This window comes from Hyperolius riggenbachi, chromosome 3, assembly GCF_040937935.1.
Source record: "Hyperolius riggenbachi isolate aHypRig1 chromosome 3, aHypRig1.pri, whole genome shotgun sequence".
Classification (NCBI taxonomy): Eukaryota; Metazoa; Chordata; class Amphibia; order Anura; family Hyperoliidae; genus Hyperolius; species Hyperolius riggenbachi.
Window position 1 is genome coordinate 416,613,316 of NC_090648.1, and position 7,120 is coordinate 416,620,435.

Consider the following 7,120-nt stretch of genomic DNA (forward strand, 5'->3'; position numbering starts at 1 on the left):
TAACCAATAACAGTTGCCTGGCTATCCTGCTAATCCTCTGCCTCTAATGCTGGGTACACACAATACTTTTTTCTGCTTGATTTTCCACCCGATCGTTTTTTCCGCTCGATTCTCCGCTCGGTTCTGCGCTCAATTCTTTTTCTATTCACTTCTATGAGAAATCGAGCCAGAAAACAATCGGAAGGAATATCGGACATGTCGGAAATTATCTACCAAACCCATCTATCGGAGGTAAAAACGTAAGGTGTTTTCCCAGCATAAAACTTTTAGTAATAGACCCTGAACAAGCATATGCAAATCAGTTGTTTCTGACATTATTGTCAGATCTCACAAGGTTAGCTGCTTGCTTGTTTCTGATGTTATTCAGATAATACTGCAGCCAAATAGGTCAGCAGGGCTGCCAGGCAATTGGTATTGTTTAAAAGGAAACTAATATGGCAGCCTCCAGATTACTCTCACCTCGGGTTCACTTTTAGGGCCCATTCACACTGGGGATCACAGAATGCTAGCGAGATTGCTAGCGTTTTACAGAGTTTTTTTTCCGATTTTTCACTGGACATGTCTACGTTTTTTGAGCTATCACAATTCACAATGTTTTAACATTTGAACCACAATTGCTCTAAAATTGCAGAAAAATGCATACATGCACTGCATTTTTGATTTCTGCAAATCAAAAATCGCCGGTGATCGCTGCAGTGAGATCACTGCCATATACTATATATTAGTTAAAAAATGCAGCAGGCAGTGTGATTGCAATTGCATAGGCATTATGTCACACTGGTGGAAACTGATCACTGCGATTCTCAACATTTTTAAAGTGTCATTGCGCTGAGAAAGTGGCAAGTATATGCAAGTGGCAAGTGTATTACAAGTGGCAAGTGTATGATCCCCCTGATCAGTCCGCTTATACTTTACCCAGCCAAGCTCCAGCGATCGTCGCAGCCTCCATGGACAGCTCCGGTCTTCTCTATGGGGAGAATCGTACATGACGTCATGACATCATGCGCAGACACGATCTTCCCCATTGATCAGACCGGAGCTGTGCCGGGAGGCTGCGGCTATCGCTGGAGCCTGGCTGAGTAAAGTATAAGCGGACTGATCGGGGGATTGTGGGCAATCAGGGGGTGCGGACCACATGTACTAGCTAGAGCTAGCCTAGTGCTAGCTATGATCTTATACAGCTGTATAACCTATTAGTTTTAGAGAGGAAGACTCCTGAGGCCAGTAAAACTCTTGAGCGGCATGCCCGACACAGGGGATCAAGTATTTACTTTCCCCGGCTCCAGCGCAGGTGCAGTGGCAGCTCTCGGCTCGAAATCAGGCAGAAATAGCCGATCCCAGTCGGGTTTGCTCTATTGCGCAAGCCGCCTGCCTAGTAGAGTGAACCCGAATGGGTTTGGCTATTTCCTCCTGATTCTGACCCGAGAGCAGCTACTGCACCTGCACTGGAGCCTGGAAAGTAAATATTTACATGGCCGCCATTTGGAGCGAGACCACCGTGGGACGGAGCAGGACGAGGGAAGTACCCCTTGAACAGTAGATATATGATTCCTGGGGTGCGCATGCTCCATGTTGAGAATCTAGGTTTTGGAGTCCATGACAGCTGGATGCAAATAGTGTATACAATGTAAGTTTTGCTACTATAAAGTTGATACACAACTAAATTAAACCAAATCATTGTGTTGCAGATTAAAAAACTTCAGACCAGGCAGGTAGGGTAAAAGTATGTCGCCAAAAAGTAATTATTAACATGATAAATTCCCTTTGTCTTTCAGAATGACAATATTCATGACTACCACAAGAAATAGTCTTTAGCAAATACCTGGGGAGGGAAATCAAGCTGTTTAGATAGCATAGCTCAAGGTTTCTGAGGTTTATACATGACCCAAATGTTTCATGATAAATCACTTTGTATAAATAATGATTTAACTCAGTGAAAACTTTGGCAGGACTACACTGTCTCTCGCATAAACATCAAATAAGTCTAGTTTTGTATAACTTTTGTAGCCTGCATAATGCTATACTTTATCAGTGTTTTGTCTTAAAGTAAACTAGATGTCAAAATAGTAAGAGAAACTGGGGGGAGCTGGCATATACTATCACCTGTCCTGATGCCTGTTGCTCCCCCTCTTCTCCTTTCTGCCCCCGCATTACAGCTAAAAGTCCCCACCCAGAGAGAAGTACTTGGATCAGAAGAATTACAGGGGGAGGCCAGAAACCCACTAGGCGCGATTTTCTGAGCGCTTTGCGATTTGAAAACTCTTCCTAATGCACCTTGCATTAGCAAGAGCTAGCGATTAGAAATCACACCTAGTGGGTTTCTGGCCAGAGGAGGGAGGCAATGAGAGGGGGGGGGGGGGGGTGAGGGGAAAAGCAAATTATTTTTATCTAGATTTTAGAATCTAAAAGAGGGAAAAGGAGGGAAAAGAGGGGGGACTGAATTAATGGGGGAGGAGGGGGCGGAGGAGGTGGTGCAGAAAGGGCAGAGTAGATTACATAGCCTCTGACATCCCTCTCCCCTTGCTGGCACTTAGTGAATAAAGATGGCCCCTGTATTCCTCTTTCTTCAATGTAATAATAATAGCTGCCTGACTACTGTACTGATTGCTCTGCCTCTAATACTTTCACCACGTCCCTACAAAGGATTTTTTTTCCCTTCTGGACCAGAGCAATTTTCACCTGTCAGTGCTCCACCCATTCATTCGCCAATAACTTTATAGCTACTTATCACAATGGAATTATCTTTATCTTGTTTTTTCGCCACTAAATAGCCTTTCTTTGGAAGGTACATTTTGCTAAGAATTATTTTATTCTAAATGCATTTTAATGGGAATAATAAGGAAAAAAAAGGAAAAAATTCATTATTTCTCAGTTTTTGGGCCATTATAGTTTTAAAATAAAACGTTCTACTATGGACTTTATTACTAACGTGGACTTGATTGACAGCTGTGCTCACACAGACGCAGTAGAGAACAACCTCGCGAGGTCGGCCTCTGCACTGGCATGGACCCCGGGACGGCGACTGAGAGCAGAGCTGCTGCATAAGACATGTGGGCTGCAAGAGGTTGGAGGAAGCTTCGGGTAAGTAGATCTTTTTTTTTTTTGCTTGCCTGGACTTTTCCTTTAACAATAAATTACCAAACGATTTTCAAAACAGTGATCATCTAGTTACATAGTTATTTGGGTTGAAAAAAGACATACGTCCATCGAGTTCAACCAGAGAACAAAGTACAACACCGACCTGCTCCCTCACATCTCCCTGTTGATCCAGAGGAATTTTTATTTATTAATAAAAGTGGACTTTTCCTTTAAACAATTGTTATTTGCATGACTTTGCTGTATGCCAAATATCTGTTTTTAAATGTGACTTTTGTTCTGCATTCATTAACTGTACACCACATCTCTTTCATTTGTTCAGCTTTGTGTGTACAATGTATTAGAATAAATATTTTGCTGGTAATATTACGTGACACCTGGCAAGAAGACAGGGATTTCCAGTCACGAGTTTATGCCACTATGGTGTGGTTAAGCCTGTTTTTCTAGGGAAGAACCTATAATAGAGAGCATGCCCTGACATGATTCACGTACAACATGCTGCATTTATTGTACAGTTGCTTCTATGTCATGTGAATATTGTACAGTATAATAGTGTAGACTAACATACATGCATACAGACATGCAAGGGTGTTTGAATATACAAGCACATGCTGATGGTCCTGAAGGCATTCAGTCTACTGGCAGCTCTATAAACAGATATGTTCAGTTCTGCTGAGCCCTCCTATCTCTGTTCTGCATGGTGGAGCATTTTGTAGAGATGCGCACAGTTATTGCCAATCCAGGGAGAAAACAGTGATAGGGGAAGTGTTCCTAGCCTGGTCTGTTGGCTTCTGGTACTAGTGTGAATTTAAGTATAGAACTATTCACTACTACTTTTACGTTCCTCCTAGCACCAACTAATTTTAAACCTAACCTACATCCCCAGGTGTATCTATTGATACATTTTACACCCTGCTATATACACCTCTCTGTAACCTTGAGCCTGGATATACACCAGGCCATTGTGTTTGTGTTGTGATGGCCCGCCCCTGTCGCATCACACTGCAATGCACAACATGTCAATCATATGACCCTGCTGCAGAGTGCGCCCCTTCCCCTGCTGTATTCCTGTTATCCCGCACATGCACTCTTCTCCGCCGCTGCCAACATGTTAAAATTTCTGTGGCGCACATTGACTTACATTGCTTCCGCCACCACTGTATTCCAGCGGAAGTCTGACGGTAACGTGCTGTTGACTTTGCAACGCCTCGGTGGCAAATTAGGCATTTCCGGCATGACGCAGCAAGTGTGCAGGTCCCCATTGCCTTGCATTGTTGTTGTGCAGTCAAACAGGGTAACGCAATGCAGGTTGAAACCCAATGCATGGCAAGTGTAAAAAGGGCCTGAAACTACCTAATGCATCTAAACACTTGTATTAACCTTATCTTAAAACCAATCTTTCGGCTTTTACTCCAATATGTTCTCTCTTCCAGTCACATAGACCTGCCAGATATTTATCATCAGATACAAAAGTGTTGTCATCTTCTTGGATAAAAGTTTAGTGTGAGCACAAGAATTCTATGATGTTGAAGACAACACCGCTGGTGAACCAGCAGGGTCGCGCTTCCCTGATAACTTTTCTATTTTTTTTGTAGCTCCCGCAATTGGGCACCCGGTGGCAGAGCAATAGGGGATGCAGAGGTTGTGACTGCATTGGGGTGTCTGTATCAGAGGGGCCCACTAGGGGCCCTCTTTTAACCATTCATTGTATTAGCTCTTCATTGGTGTTATGCTGGTAATGATCACCTCTAGTTGTAGGTTGAGTATAAAAAATGGTTTCCCCTCCCTTACTTCCTGACAGGGTGGCTGCCCTTGACAGGGTTTGGTGCACCATATAGATTTTTATGTACAGAGCACTTATGGGTGGCCCAATCTAAAACTCATACTGGGCCCTTTTCTATGGTACTGGGGGTGCCTCCCTTTTACACACCTTCTCCTCTCCATAAACAGTACAGGCTGCTTGGCAGATTGCCGAGTACAGTTATCATTCCTAAACTGTCACCTATGACAATCAAACCATTGTTCTGAGCAAAGGTGATTGAGTGGATGTACATGTTTTAACACTAGTCCAAAATGACCACATTAGCTCCACGCTTTCTTTTTGATGTGTGATTTAGACACTACTGAAGTAAGAAAAGAATAAGACACAGTAGTTTAACTACAAATCACAGGGTGACACAGCAAAACTTTAATGAGGACCCCAAGGTTTACACCCCTTTCCCCACCTATGGTTACCTTCATGCACTGAGATCAATCTCCTGGGCTCACATATAGTGTAGCCCCAATGATCCCCTCCCATAACAGCCACCATGACTCCCTACAGCCATATCAAGTGTCACCATAACAACACATGCTATCGAGGCAGCCCCTTGTATTGGAGGGAGTGAGCATGAGCAGCTGGGGTCTCCCACAAGCGTGACCCTAATGCAGCTCCAGAATCTGCTCCTCCTGTAATTCCTTCTCCAGCAAGACAGCCAGAAAGAGTCAATTTGTCAGCGTCCATATCCCTCTCATTACAGGGTCACACAATGTAAAAAATGTGCAAGGTAAAAGCAGGCATATATGTGACGAGTGGTAATAAATAATAAGTAGTGATAAGCGAATACTGCCATTTTTTTTTGATAATGTCACATTCCCACAAATGAGAATATTTGCAAAAATATATGTGCATGAGAAAACATATTCTAATCTAACCAAATGCACTGAAGTATATGGTAATGAAAAAACATTAAAAAAAAATCATAATTTTGCAAAAATGTAGATTCCATTATATAGTTTTGCGAAAATTTAAAGTTTTTAAAAATGACTGGAAAAAATTCAAGCTCATCCCTAGACAGCTGCGTCTTTCTCTGTAAGCTTTTGAATTCATGTTTTAATTTGAATTAGTCACAGGGAGTGAAAGCACGTGTTGCCCTGTATTTGCCTTCTTCAGTCTATATTAGAAAGATAGTTCACTTCCTTTTCATTTTGACCCGGTTTTTTTTTTTATGGTCTAATCTTTATTCAGTATGAACAGAACACTAAAGTTGAGGCAAAGATCTGTCACTTTTCAATAGTTAAAAACTTAAAGACTGCATCTCTGGGTAGAGATGGCTCGAACCTCCTATTTTGTGTGTGAGGACTGACTTAGTCTTCGGACAGGCCTGACCGTGCTTTGCAGACCACGTGGTCAGATGGACCCTTGACCCAACGCTGTGTACCAGAGATGATACCACTTGCCTTTCAACATCATGGTACAGTTTGGGTATCACCTTTTTTGAGAAATAATTGTGGCCTGGTATCTTCCACTGCGGTGTGTGGCTTTGCTTTTGTGTGCTGCTTTTCCTCAGGTGGTCATCCCATTGCAGTTTGTGCTTTGTCATCATGTGCCTTCGTAAGGAAGTTGTCCCTTATGCGGGTCTTGGTCTTTACATGGCTCAATTTTTGGTGGCAGAGAGTACAGATGGCATTGCTCTCATCTGAGGCAGACACACAAAAAAATGTCCACACCGCTGAGCCCTGGGGTGATGGCACTTTGGTGGTGGCGGCCGACTGAGTGTTAAAGTGGAACCGAGATGAACTTTTACTCATTGCATAATTGTGTTCCTTTCCTATTTTTTATAGGGCATTCCTCAAGCCAAATACTTTTTTGTTTTTGTTTTAATACTCTAATTCCCTATAAACTGTAATGGATAGCGGAGATGCCGCCGCGGAGACAAGCGGCATGGCGGTTATCTCCGCGTATCAGCCGGCGGCTTCGGCCGCGCAGTTACATCCTGGTGCTCTGCCTAGTCCTTCTATTGCACATAGATTGAGGGCTACGCGCGCACGCGCCAGGCGACAGGACCTTTATGCGAATAGAAGGGGAGTCAGCTGATCTGTCAGGTCAGCTGACTTCAAACGCTATCTCGGATTGGCTGAGTGACTGGGGCGGCGCTGCGGAGCTGCTATGTGTATATAGTGGTAGTCTGTCAGTTGTTCCATGTCTGCTGTTGCGAATGCTAACGTGTGAGCGCTCAGACCTAGTCAGATCCCAAAGTGTGCT